The sequence below is a fragment of the Herpailurus yagouaroundi genome, unplaced genomic scaffold (genome assembly GCF_014898765.1).
Source record: "Herpailurus yagouaroundi ecotype Mexico unplaced genomic scaffold, PumYag 141, whole genome shotgun sequence".
In the NCBI taxonomy this organism is placed as follows: Eukaryota; Metazoa; Chordata; class Mammalia; order Carnivora; family Felidae; genus Herpailurus; species Herpailurus yagouaroundi.
The window spans coordinates 64,298,319-64,313,268 of NW_024412396.1; the positions used below are offsets into that span (position 1 = coordinate 64,298,319).

The 14,950-nt window shown below is 42.0% G+C and overlaps 1 protein-coding gene across 2 annotated transcripts in view; it reads right to left on the reverse strand.

Annotated features, from left to right (window-relative positions):
- Positions 1–12,716, reverse strand: part of TC2N (tandem C2 domains, nuclear) — a 45,734-nt gene extending 33,018 nt beyond the window's left edge. The window contains exon 1 of one of the 2 annotated variants that reach the window (XM_040478036.1): positions 12,624–12,716. The gene's annotated coding sequence lies outside the window, so the exon portion shown is untranslated. Of the gene's footprint in view, positions 1–6,211; positions 6,783–12,623 lie in introns of those variants that run through there. The other variant, XM_040478037.1, reaches the window with a different exon arrangement.
- Positions 12,717–14,950: the final 2,234 nt, after the last annotated feature.

Here is a 14,950-nt window from a genome sequence, read left to right on the forward strand (position 1 = left end):
CATAAAAAATAAAAATAAACACTGTATTACACACACACACACACACACACACACACACACACACACACACAGAGTTACCAGCTAACTAAGTCACATATAACATAAGATGGAAATAAAAGGAGTCTGTCTTATTTTTTTTAAGATTTATTTTTAAGTAACATCTACACCCAGTGTGGACTTGAATTTATAACCCCAAGATCAAGAGTACTATGCTGTATCAACTGAGCCAGCCAAGCGCCCTGGGAGTCTGTTTTAAATTTACCAGGAACTTAAGTTTGTATTAAGAACTTTATGTCCAATTGCCCACCTTGGGCTCACGGACTTTATTCCAAATGCACTCTCTTCATTTATGCCTACTTAAACTCTGTACATTTTTCATAGGAAATTCCAATGTATACAAAAGATGATAAAATGATGTAAGAAAATCCCTATCACCCAGATGAAAGAGTTATCAACTCACAGCAAATCTTAATTCATCTCTACCTTCCCACTTCCGTTTCTGGGATCTGTAAGTAACACATCTGCTGACTTTACTTCCTTTGTGTGGGTGTACTGACACTGTACCTTCGATCAAAACGACCCCGGGGGGTTTTCATTTCCCCAAAGTGGGAGCTCAGATGATGAGGGAACTAACTACCTGCAGACCCCTGCGGGTGGCTCGTACCTCCCCATTCAGCAGGCCATAATCTGCAAATTCTTAATGCAATACACTAGCTCCAGCTTCCAAATACAGACACCAACAAAGTATTTGTTAAAATGCCAATCTGATAGGAAAGAAATGATATCTTGTGTTGTTTTAATTAGCATCTCTTTTACGTGAGGTTGGGCACCTTTGCATATAAGGCTAATCTGTATTTGTTTCTATGAACTCGCTGTTCATTACCTTTTTTGCCCATCTTTCTATAAAGCTATTGGTCCTTTCCTGCCTCAGTTTTAGAGGATTTTTATATAGTTGAGAGATTAATGCGTTGTCCATGATATAAGTGGCAAACATTCTTCCAGTCTGTCATTGTCTTTTTGAGGTATTTTCTGCCTTGTGGGGGGGGGGGGGCGGGCCCGTGGGGGGGCATGTGTGTGTATATATATACACACATAAAAACATACATGAATGTGTGAATACACATTCACGTAGTTATGGTTACCTATGTTTTCCCTCTTTGTTTCTGGATTTGGACTCACAGGAAACTTTTCCTCATACATAGGTCATAAAAGACTTTACCCATGGTCTTTTCTAATACTTAGTATGGTGTTACTTTCTATATTAACACCCCAGTGTACATACAGTATGAGAAGTAGATTCAATCCTACCTTTCCCAGTTGGCTATTCCAGTATCACAAACACCATTTATTTAAAATTCTGTATTTTCTCCAATGATTTTAGAATGCTGCCTTTATTATAGACTAAATTTCCACATATAATTGAGATATTTATATATTTTCTATTCTCTTCAACTGGACTGTCTTTTCCTGTAACACATTTTAAAGTGCAGGGGCACCTGGGTGGCTCAGGTGGTTAAATGTCCAACTTCAGCTCACCTCATGATCTCATGGTCCATGAGTTTGAGCCCAGTGTCGGGCTCTGTGCCCAACAGCTCAGAGCCCGGAGCCTGCTTCAGATTCTGTGTCTTCCTCTCTCTCTGCCCCTCCCCCCTCTCAAAAATAAACATTAAAAAATTAATAACAAATAAATAAAATGATAATGGCCTACAGTAATATGCTCTCATATGCAGCAGGGCTGGCCCCCTCAACCTTACTGCTCTTTAATTTCAAGGTTTTCCCAGCTTTCCTTGCTTGTCTGTTCTTACTAATGAACTTTATAATCTGTCCAGCCCCAGGAGGAAAAATCTAATGGTACTTTTGTTGGGATTCTGTTATATTTATAAATGATTTTAGAAAAAAAACTGACATTCTTAAGATGTTGTGCATGCCTACCCAGAACATTTGCTCTACTCTGTGTTTGTATTTTGAAATTTTTTTTTTAACGTTTATTTATTTTTTTGAGACAGAGAGAGACAGGGCATGAACAGGGGAGGGGGAGAGAGAGCGGGAGACACAGAATCTGAAACGGGCTAAAGGCTCTGAGCTGTCAGCACAGAGCCCCACGCGGGGCTCGAACTCACGGACTGTGAGATCATGCCCTGAGCCGAAGATGGACGCTTAACTGACTGAGCCACCCAGGTGCCCTGTGTTTGTATTTTGAAGAGTTTTTGTAGTTTTTCTCATATAAATGTAGAACTTTTCTTGTTAAGTGTATGCCTTTAAGATCTGTTTGGCTATCAGCAAAGGCATCTTTTCTTCCATTATATCTTGTAACTGATTTGTTTTAAAAATTGATACATTTTCAAAATCCCTTTTTTAGCCCTAGTTAAAAAAAAAAAACATTTTAACGTTTATTTATGAGAGAGAGAGAGAGAAAGGGACAGAGTATGAGTGGGGGAGGGGCAGAGAGAGGGGGGCAGACAGAGAATCCAAAGCAGGATCCAGGCTCTGAGCTGTCAGCAGAGAGCCCCATGCGGAGCTCGAACCCACAAGCTGGGAGATCATGACCTGAGCTGAAGTCAGACGCTTAACCAACTGAGCCACCCAGGTGCCCCTAGCCCTAGTTTAAAGGATATATTCCTTGACCACTCAGGTCATACTGAATTCTCTCATTTCTAAACATCCAGTGAACTTAAAATATATATATATGTATATATATTTTCTTGACATTTATAATACTTGTTCTCTCTCCCCTTCTAAAATATAAACTTTTCAGAAACAATATTATACTTACTTTCTACTTATCACTCAGCACCTTATATGATACTGGGAACACAGGAGGAACTCAACAAATATATAGTTGATCAACAAGGGAACAAAGTATAACTACCTCATATAAAAACTCCTAATGAACTCATCAAACCACATTTCTGACCCCCAGCCAGCCTGCAAATACTTTACATTAATCATGAAAGGAATGTGGGAGGACTGGTTAAAAACCATTACTGCTTCTCAAAGGTCCTCAAAGTTGATGGCCTTGAGTCATCCAAAATGAACTGGGGACTATGGGGGAGGGATGCAGAAAAGAAAACAACTTTATGTTAATATGAATAAGGCAGATAGATGGGACACCTGGGTGGCTCAGTCAGTTAAGCTTCTGACTCTTGCTTTCGGCTGAGGTCACGATCTCATGATTCATGAGATCGAGCTCTGCATTGGGCTCTGCGTGGATAGCATGGAGCCTGCTTGGGATTCTCTCTTTCCATCTCTCTCTGCCCCTCCCCAGTTCATGTGTTCATTCTCTCTCTCTCTCTCTGTCTCTCTCTCTCTAAAGTAAATAAAAACTTAAAAAGAAAAAGAAGGCAGATAGAGTTTGCATGACAGACTACTGGAGAGTAGAGAGGTACACACAGAGACAACCACAGACCTCAGCAAAGCCTCCCCCTACCCCCCAGGATTCAGCAGGGCACTGCTCAGAGCATGCACACAAGCAAATCGCACAAGACTGGGCAAAGACCACCAGAAAAGATTACAAAAACCATACCATCTCTCGCCAAGGTCAGGACTCATGTCTGTTCCCACCAACCAAACTGGGATAACCTCATAATTCACAGGACATTGGGTAGAATACTTAGAAGGGTCTTGCCTCCGTGGGGTAATAAATAGCCCTAACTAAATGCTAGTCTGCTTTCCAACCAACAAATTTAAAAAGCAAGATTCAAAAGGATCAAACCATTTTCAAAAAAAACTATGTCCTGGGGTACCTGGGTGGCTCAGCTGGCTAAACACCTGAGGACTTTGGCTCAGGTCATGATCTCATGGTTCATGAGTTCGAGCCCTGCATCTGCTGTCAGCACAGAGCCTGCTTCAGATCCTCTGTCCCCCTCTCTCCCTGTCCTACCCCCACTGGTTTTCTCTCTCTTTCAAAATAAACAAACAAATATGTCCCAAAGCAAAAAATACTTCTAAAAATCTAAAAACATCCAGCACACAAGGTAAAATTCACAATATCTGGCATCCAATAAAAAAATGACCAAACATGCAAAAAGGAAAAAAAAAAAAAAAAAAAACACTGAGAAAAATCAACCAACTGGAACCACACAGAAATACATGGACAGTTAGACTTTAAAACATTTCTAACACTGTATGTTCAAAAAGTTAAGAAGTCACATGATAGATACAAAAAAGATGCAACTTCTAAAAATGAAAATTATAGTATCTGAGGTAGAAGATACACTGGATGGGATTAATAGCAGATGAGATATTGCAAAAGAAAAGATTAAAGAACTTAAAGGCACAGGTAGAGAAACTACCCAAAATGAAACAAAGAGAAAAAAGAACAAAGACAAAATAAAAAGAACATCTGTGACCCATGAGATAATTTCCAGCAGCCTAATAAACGTGTAATTGAAATCCATGAAGGAGATGGGGGGAGGCAGAAAAAATATTTGAAGAAATAATACTAAAAATTTTCACATTTGATAACTACCAACCACAGATCTAAGAACCTCAACAAACACTAAGCATAGAAAGTATGAAGGAAACTATGCCAAGACACATCACAATAACATGGCTCAAAGCCGGTGATAAAGAGGAAATTTCAAAAGCAGCTGGAAAAAAGGAAGGACTTGTATTTTACTTCATTAAATATAACCTATCATAGTTTTGTTTGTTTGTTTTTTGAGAGAGAGTGCAAGCGGGATAGAGGGGCAGAGGGAGAGAAAGAATCCCAAGCAGGCTCCGTGCTACCAGCATAAAGCCTGACGCAGGGCTTGATCCCATGACTGAGATCATGACCTGAGTGAAAAATCAGGAGTCGGATGCTTAACTGATTGAGCCACCCAGGTGCCCTGAGCCCATCCTAGTTATTTTAATAATCCATAAGCAGTAATTCTAATATGTAAGCATTTGTAAGTTTACTTCTTATTATCTGTTGTTTCTGCTGACTCTTGTTCAGGCTGTCTTATTTCCTGTGCACTTGGTTATCTTTGACAAATTATTCGGTGACTTTGAAACTTTATTCGCAGAACTTTTTAGAGACAAAGATAAAAATACATTGCCACAGAGAATATCTGCATTTGTTTACCATATTATTTTAAATTCATACATTGACATATAACCCAATTTAAAAATGGGCAATGGATGTGAATAGACTCTCTAAAGAAATATGACAGATAAATGACCAATAAACAACATGAAAAGGTGTTTAACATCAGCAGTAATGGGAAATGCAAATCAAAGCCACGAGATACCAATCCACATACATTGAGGACGGCTATAACCAAAAAGACAGACAAAAACAAGCGCTGACAAAGATCTAGAGAAACCGGAACCCTCAAAGATTATTGGTGAGAATAAAAACTGGTGCGGCTGCTTTGGGAAATGGTTCGGGAGTTCCTCCATGGAATTACCATATGACCCAAGAATTCCACTCCGTAGGTAACAGCTATGAGAATGAAAACTATATTTCCATACAAAAATTGTACACAAATGCTCACGGCAGCATTATTCATAATAGCCAAAAAGCGGATACAACCCAAATGTCCATCAACTAACAAACAGAAATACAAAAACAAAATATGGTAGAATCTTATTCAGCCATTAAAACGAATCGAGTACTGGGGCGCCTGAGTGGCTCAGTCGGTTAAGCGGCCGACTTTGGCCCAGGTCATGATCTCGTGGTCCGTGAGTTAAAGCCCCACGTCAGGCTCTGTGCTGACAGCTCAGAGCCTGGAGCCTGTTTCAGATTCTGTGTCTCCGTCTCTCTGACCCTCCCCCATTCATGCTCTGTCTCTCTCTGTCTCAAAAATAAACAAACATTAAAAAAAATTTTTTTTAATAAATAAATAAAAAATAAAAAAAATAAAACGAATCAAGTACAGATTCATGTTACCAAACAGATAAATCTTGAAAACACGTTAAGTGAAAAAGGCAAGACACAAAAGGCCACGTATTGTATAATTTCATTTACATGAAATTCCCAGAATAAGCAAATCCATAGAAATAGAAAGCACATTAGTGATTTCCAGAGATTGGGGGAAAAGGGGGAAATGAGAAGTGACTGCTAATGGGTACAGGTTTCTTTCCGGGGGAAAAAATGGTCTAGAATTAGTGATGATGGTTGTACAACTTTGTGAATATATGAAAAACCACTGAAGTGTACACTTCAAAAGGGTGAATTTTATGGTATGTGAATTGTATCTACAGAAAAATAAGATATTAAAAACATTACATCTTGGAATTTTGGGAGGACCACCAAGGTGATGTGAACCACCTCTCTACCACCGTCCATGGTTACAACTTTCCAAGGACACGTTTTCTTCTCCTGTTTTACTTGGCGTCAAGGCAACTGTCCTTGTGGTTCCCTAAAAGAGGTAGAGTGAGTTTTAGTCCTTGAGGCCACAGACCTTTGGGATTTCCAGAACTAGAGGCAGAGAGTCTCCTGTTAGCTTACCTTGAACGAGCCCTAGGCTGACTTCTAACTACGCCTCCTGTCCTGCAAATCCACCAAATTCTTAATCAAATCTAATCAAGTCTCCCCAGTTTAGCAAATGCACTCAGAGCAAATAAGAATTAAGGGCTCCTTTAGTCTCTGATTTTCAGCTTTCTCTTTGATTTTGGCATATTAATTCGTAAGTACCTTTTTTAAAAATTGCACTACAGCATTCTTAGCTATTTTCAGTGTGAAAGATCTTCCAAATCTTAACTATACTCCCAAAATGAAAATTCTCTATTTACTTTTCAAGTTAGAATGAACTCTAATGAGTTAGGACAGGATCTGCAAAAACAAAAAGCCTGATATAGTCTACATTAAAGTAGCTTCAGTATTCCTTGTGACTTCAGCTGATTACAGTAGATATTTAAGATTTAAAATATATTCCAATGAAAGTTTACTTTAGAAAAAAAATTAATTTGAGGGGGAGTCTAGTTTTAAAAGAATTGTAAGTAGGTGACTCCTTCTCTTAGGTATCAAGGCTCTTTACACAATTAAAGTAAATATGATTGCAGCAAGAATACACAAAGAGACCAAAGAAAGATTAGCCCAAAAACATATGCACACATATATGGAAACTTGGCATATGATGCGTATAGATCTGTAGGAGGAAAACCAGAGTGTTCAATAAATGATGCTAGGAAAAACTGATTACCCGTCTGGAAAATAAAATGAAACTGGACCCCCACTTCACATGACACAAAAATCAATCACATATGGATTAAAGACGTAAATACAAAAGGCAATACTATTTTAAAGCTTTCAGAAGAAAATATAAGACTACATCTTTCTAACCTCAAGGAAGAGAAAAATGTGTTAAGCAAGATGCCAAGGGGCACCTGGGTGACTCAGCTGGTTAAGTGTCTGACTCTGGATTTCGGCTCAGGTCACGATCTCAAAGTCGTGAGATTGAGCCCCGCTTGGGGCTTTGCACTGAGTGTAGAGCCTGCCTGGGATATTCTCTCTCGCTCGCTCGCTCACTGTCTCTCTGCCTCTCTCCCACTCACAGGCGCACACACACTTTCTCTCTCTCAAAATAAACAAATAAACATTAAAAAAAAAAAAAAGCCAAAGCTTAAAAACAAAAAGATGCCAAAAGCATACACCATAAAGACAAAGTCCGAAACACTCAAGTACTCTAAACTATAGAATACATCTATCAAAAACCATATAAAGTAAAAGACAAGCCACTTGCTGGGGAGAAGATACTTCCCACATGCATAACCAATAAGACTCAGTACCATAAATAAATAAATACAACTTCTAGAAGGAGATTTTTTTAAGTCAAAAAAATAGGCAAAAGACATAAACAGACATAACAGAATTGTGGAACATCTGACACCATCAGTAATTAAGGAAATGTAAAATTCAACCTTCAGTGGAGGACCATTTCTCACCCACCAGATTGTCGAAAAGAAACAATTCAGATCATTACAAACGTTGTTGTACAAACGTCTCAAATGTTGAGGAAGGGAACAAAGTGAACACTGACTGTGGAAGTATAAGCTGGTATAACCACTTTGCAAAACAATTCAGTATGGGGGCACCTGGGTGGCTCAGTCGGTTAAACGTCTGACTCTTGGTTTCAGCTCAGGTCATGAACTCACCATTTGTGAGACAGATCCCCGGGTCTGGCAGTGCAGATAGACCACACTGCCAGAGTAGAGCCTGCTTGGGAGTCCCTCTCTCTCTCTCTCTCTCTCTCTCTCTCTCTGCCCCTCCCTCACTCACACTGACATTCTCTCTCAAGAAAAAGAAAAATTCAGTATGTTCTAGCAAAACTGAAGATCCACAACTCTACTTCTGGGCAAAGAGACATGCGTTAGAATGGCCATAACAAAACAGCTCTTAGTGGCAAAGAGTGAAAATTAAATTAAAAAAAAAAAAAAAAAAGAAAATGGAAAATGTCCCTAAATATCCATTAACAGGAAAACGGATAAACAGCAGTAAACTCATACAATGGAATGATATAGAGCAATAAAAAGTAAATGAACTGTAACATAGCAACATCAATGAATCTCATAAATATAATATACCAAAAAAAAGTAGCAGCATGGAAAGAGAGAGACACAGTCAGGGCTTTGAAAATATTCATAAGTGTTGTTTCTTTTAAATTTTTTTTCATGTTTATTTTTGAGAGACAGAGACAGAGACAGAGTGTGAGTGGGGAAGGGGCAGAGAGAGAAGGAGACAAGAGAATCCAAAGCAGGGTCCAGGCTCTGAGCTGTCAGCACAGAGCCCGATGTGGGGCTCGAACTCATGGACTGTGAGATCATGACCTGAGCCAGAGTCAGACACCAAACTGACTGAGCCAGCCAGGTGCCCCAATAAGTATTATTTCTAAAGCATGATATGAGTATAGGGGCATTTATTTTATTTGTATTCTCTAAATCTATAGCTGTGTGAAAAGTACTGTTTTGTACATATGAAATAATTTCTCATTTAAAAATTAAGTAAATGCATGGCTGTGGTTGAAAACATGAAAATTACAGAAAACTATATGAAGAAAATAAAAATTATCAATAATCCCATCACCCTGAGATAACTACAGTATTTAAAAGAAAAAATATATTTAGCATATCTTTTTCTACTATTTAAAAAATTTTTTTAAATGTTTATTTATTTTTGAGAGAGACACAGAGCAGAAGCAGGGGAGGGGCAGAAAGAGAGAGACAGAATCTGAAGCAGGCTCCAGGCTCTGAGATTGGTCAGCACAGAGCCGGATGCGGGGCTCCAACCCACAAATCACGAGATCATGATCTGAGCCGAAGTTGGATGCTTAACCGACTGAGCCACCCAGGCACCCCATCTTCCACTATTTTTATTTATTTTGTTACAGCTTTATTGAGGTACTTACAGTAAATTATACACATTTAAAAAGGTTTTTTTTATTATGTTTATTTACTTTTGACAGAGAGAGACAGAGCACGAGACGGGGAGGGGCAGAGAGAGAGGGAGACACAGAATCGGAAACAGGCTCCAGGCTCTCATCTGTCAGCACAGAGCCCGACTCAGGGCTCAAACTCACAGACCGTGAGATCATGACCTGAGCCGAAGTCGGAAGCTCAACCAACTGAGCCACCCAGGCATCCCTATACATATTTAAAATGTATAATTACATGAGTCAAACATATGTATACACTGGTGAAAGCATCTTTACAACCAAGAAAATGAAGGGGTGCCTCGGTGGCTCAGTCGGTTAAGCGCCCAACTCTTGATTTCGGCTCAGGTCATGATCTCACTGTTCATGAGATGGAGCCCTGTGCGGGGCCTGCTTGGGATTCTCTCTTTCTGCCCTTCTCCCCACCCCCATCTCCATTCTCTCTCTCAAAATAAATAAACAAAAAAAAAAAGAAAGTGAACACACTCACCATTCCCAAAAGTTTCCTCACACCCCTTTCCAGTCCTTTTCCTTTGCACCCATCCTCTGTTACTTTAGGCTACTTTGCATTTTCTAGGATTTTGTCAGGTTTGAACACACTTTATGCATATGTCACACTTCACTTGACACTGACAGGTTTTCCAAAATGCTTTACCAATTTACACTTCCATCAGCAGAGAATGAGCGTTCCAGGTGCTCCATATCCTTTGCAACATTTGGTTATTGGCCTTTTCCATTGTAGCGATTATTTGCATATTCCCCAGGTAAATATACATAAAACTACTTGTCTGAACGGCAACGAAAAAAATTAAACTTCAATGATGACTGAAGTGACACTCATTGTAAAGAAATTTTCACGTTAAGGGCATTTTCCCTTGAATGCATGGTAATAACTGAAGCAAAGCCCTTGGTACGTGCCTCATGATTTCCCATTTAGTAAAGACGTCTGATTTCCACATAAGAGGTTTAGAAGAATCACTGAAATATATAAGAGGAATCACATGACTTAAATGCAAGCTGGGAGTATCACAGTACTGGAACTCAGGTGAAATACAATCCAACACAGTTTGTGAAAGTGTGACTTTAACACAGATAACACCAGACCCCAAGAGACCAAAATACCACTAAGATCGCAATCATTTGAATGAGGGACGATGAAAATCTTTCTCACAATAGTTCTATTCAGTCTGCTCAGCTACTTGCTCTCAGCTTCTGCTACTTAACCACAAGAGGGGAACAATGCTGTGAGATGCACTTTAACATAAAGGTATTCGACTGTCCTTATATTCTTTCCAAACGGACCATAAACTCCCCTCTACCACCCTGTAACTTCTTCTAATCTTTGTCTCTCAAAATAAGGACTCTACACTCCTTATCTTTATTTCTTCATTCTCTATTTACTCCTCAAATTCATTCATATTTGGCTTCTATCATTATCATTTTACTTATATTGTGTTTGCTGAGGTCAATGACCTCCTCCTATCCTAACTACCAAAGCCAAGAGACATTTAATCAGCGCCTATCTTCTATATCCTTCTGACTCATTTGACTGAGATAGATTTCCCTCCTGATTAAAACTCTTTCCTCTCCCGGCTTCTAAGCACCATTATCTGCTAGATTTTCCTCCTTCTTTCCTGAATTCTCCTCCTCACTCTCCATGGCTGTCTCTATACAGCACTTCAATGTTGGTTTCCCATGCTTGGTCTTCTTTTCTTGTTCTTACTGGAAGATTTCTTCCACTCTCACGGGACTAACTACACAAATCCATGATGCTTCCAACATTTACAACTCTTATCCTGACTTCAGAAAATCCCAATACTAGACAGGTCTGCCAGATGGTCTCCAAGAATCTCACTGCTTTTCTCTCAGCCTGAATTAATCTCTCAGTCTGTTAGCTTTATGCGTGAATACAATTATAATTCAAGTGGAGCCAATAAAATACAAGAAGTACTTCTGAAATATTTTTCTTGAAGGGTTTAAAGAAACACAAATTTTTATAAAGACTTTCCTCCAGTTATGAAGGTAACTCATAGCAACCAAAACTACAAAACACAAGAGATAAAAGGCAAATCTCCTCCAATCCCAGCTCTCAAAGGCAAGCAATATTAACATGTCCTCCCAGAAGAAGCAGTTTTCACCACAATTAAGTTACATACCAAAATATCAAATTACTAAATAGACGGTGTTGTTGTTAACTCTTCGTATTTTCCAGGCTACTTTTTGCAGTATTAATCAGAAGACAAAATTCTACTACATGCCTGCCTGGAGTGAGAAAATTAGTAATATTCTAAAAACCAACGCAATCCTTTTACATGCTGTATTTTTTAGTATTCTAAAGGAATCGGTGTTTTTGGCTTGGCAACTATCTTGCCTATCCCTGGACGCCTACCTGTGTGCAATATACCCCACAAATCAGCCATCCTACTTTCCTTTATTTAAAGGAAACCACAGCAAAGAAGAAAAAGAAAAAAAAAAACTGTAAGAGACAGAAGCCAAATCTAAAATCAAGCTGGGTGTATAATTCCTGTTTTGCAAAAACCATAGGGAAGTGACATTTTAATACCCCTTCTCTGCTTCTACAAGTTTCAGAAACGTCACAGATTAAAGACACTCCGCTAATGTGTTCTTACCGGACTCTCCAGGCAAAGGAAGTTCGCTTCCCTCTTTGCCCAGAGGCCACCTGTACCGGGCAGAGAGCGGGGTGCAGGGTGCGGGCCGGGGTCCCTTCCCTCCCGTCCGGGCGGCCCAGTCCCTCCCGTCCGGGCGTCCCAGTGAGCGGACCCGGGCAGGGCAGGGGCCTGGCCTCGCCCCCCACCCCCGAGTCACTGAGCCCCCTCCCCGCCCAGGCCACGGTGAGCTCGGCTGTCCGGGGACCTCAGACCTCCCCGAGGGCTCCGGAGAGCAGGTGTCCCTGAGAGACTCGGGAAACCGCTCCCCCCCCCCCCGCACCCCCAGCCCCCAAGCAAGGCGACGTTTCTAAAGAGTGAAAGGAGACGAAAAACCGTACACATCCGCAAGCCCCGGGCGGCTAGGGCAGGGGCCGCTCTCACACCGCGTCCCCCACCCCCGGAGGCCCCCGACAGCGGCCGCTCAAGGCCCGCGCCACGCTGCGCGCCCGGGAGCGGCCCCACGGCGCACCTGAGCCCAAGGCCCCCTCCCCGCCCGAGACGTGCCGCCCGGCCGCCCCGCGCGGGGTCTCCACGCGTCGCTCCCGGGCGCCCCCCGCTCCACGCCGCGCTGAGACGGCGCCGCGCGGCCGAGGCCGGTTACCTCCTGCAGCCAGCGGGCGCTCCGCCGTGGCCTCCCGCGGGAGCCGGGCCCGGGGTCACCTCGTGCGGCCGCGCCCCGAGACCCCGCCCCCGGTCCCTCCAAGTCCGCCCCGCCCCTCCAGAGGTGCGCGCCGAGGGGCGGGGCGGGGCCGCCCGGCCGGTACCTGAGCGCGCGAGTCTGCGCGCTCGGCCCCTCCCTCCCCGCCTCTCCCAGCCGCTGCCCTGGGCCCCTCCGGAGAGGTCTTTGGAGTGCCTGGAGGGGTCAGAAGGGAGATAAAAACTAACCTAGGGACAGAGGGAACGTTTGGGGCCTGATGAACTTTTATGTAGAGGGGACGGAGGAGCAGTCTTTCTTGCCAGAGGTGTGGCTGCACCCTTGGAAACGGAAGAAGCTTTTCTTAGCTGCCTTGTAGCGTCACCTGACTTTACACCCTAATTTTAAATTCTTTAAGGATCAGCCCGCTTCTCTTCACTTTTGTGGCTTTACAGCTACTACCACCTCGCTAGCAATAGGTCTGTTGGAAGGTGTCTACTACAGTGCCCGGGCCCCCATATTATGCTAGAATCTACTCTAGCACCTTGGCAAGGAGTGGGCTCGCCCTTTTCTTTTATGCCTCCCACGGTGGGAGTCTCAGCCCCGTTCCTGGAAAGTTGTTGAGTGGATTCCTAGATTACCTGTTGATGAATGGCTCAGCTTTTGAAAGGCTGAGGAAGTACGAATTGAAGTAAAGGTCAGCCTTTTCTTCCCAAGGAGCAGTCTGTCCCAAAGGGGGTAAGTGGGTTCTGCTCATCTCCAGGCCCTACAGATGCTGGAGTGCAGGTGGAGGGGGGGCTAGATCCCAAGATCAAATTAATCTGGGAAACACAGTATAATTACCCTCCTTGAGAGTCACGGGCACTTAACACGCTTAAGAACTGTGTTTTGCTTTGTATCATCCTGTAGTTCCCAACTCTATTTGACTTGAAGGATGGTAGGCCAAAATATGCCACTTTGACATAAGGGTTCTTTTAAGTTAAAGGCACTTGAACAACAGCAGATACAAGAAGATCACTCTGACCCTCTTTTTTCTTCCTGAAAGTGGAAGATGAAAACTCCCGAGTGAAAGATGTCTTCCCTATACTGGGAGGCAAGAAACATTCTTATCACCAGGGAGTAGAGGATAAAGGAAGTCTATACCCACAAACCTTGTGAAACTAACCCTGATCTTCCTAGTCCCTTCACCATTATCTGCCCCAGCTCAAGCCCCTTTTCCATTATTTAGCACCCTTTGTTCAACTTAGCATATAATGTTCATCTCTAACTGCTTCTTTGGACCTTCATTCTCCCATAAGGGCTGCTGTGTCCATGTGAAAGATCTGTATGCTTCACTCCTGTTCATCTATGCCAATTTAATTCTCAGTCCCAGCCAGAAACCCTAAAAGGGTGGCGGTAAAGTTTCGCCTCCCTTACACACCACACAACTCTCTTTCTGAGAGATGCCTGTTGCCATCCTGGGGAATTAGTGTTTCAACTCACACACTTTGATAAACACTGCTTAAAAGTCCTCGTACATTCACCTTCAATCATTTCTCTATTACAAATGTTTGCAAAGTTCTGTACTGTTTACACAAAGCTTTCACATGAGTCATCTCATTCGACCCTCAAAATTACAATGTGACTGTTATTATCCTTGTTTTACAGTTGAAAATATTGAGAGACAAACAAATGGTGGTTGCCTGAGTATAGAGTCAAGACCGACTCTGGACTTCAGACTCCAAGGCTCTTAAATATGTATCATATAAAATGTGTGTGTGTGTATATACACATATGATGTGCTCTATTTAAAGGTCAAATGAGAGAGAGAATATGTATATTTTCTCTGACACTTTGTATTAGAAAAACTCAGTTTCCCACCTGTTGTAGGGGAAAACCCAGTTCTTTCCTCCTGCATTATCTCTTGCCCGTGTATCTCCTTTACTCCTCATATAAAACATTTCATTTCCAACATTTCTGGTCACTAAATATGTGGAGGTTTTCCCCCCACACCAAGTAATTCTCTGCAACATCAGATAGATGTCCCACAATTCAACTCAATTCTGACATCACTTTCCTGGAGAGAGCATCAGATCCCACAGGTGAAGCGTTCAATTCCACAAGACTGTCTTCCGGCACCCCCCCCCCCCCCCCCCCCCCCATCACATGCCAGGTTATCACCTGTGCTTCGGACCAACCAGCTATAGGTCAAAGTTTCCAATGAACCGCCCCCCACCTTGGGTTCAAGTAATTTGTTAGAGCAGCTTACAGAACACAGGGAAATGCTTACTTAGTTTTACCAGTTTATTACAGGA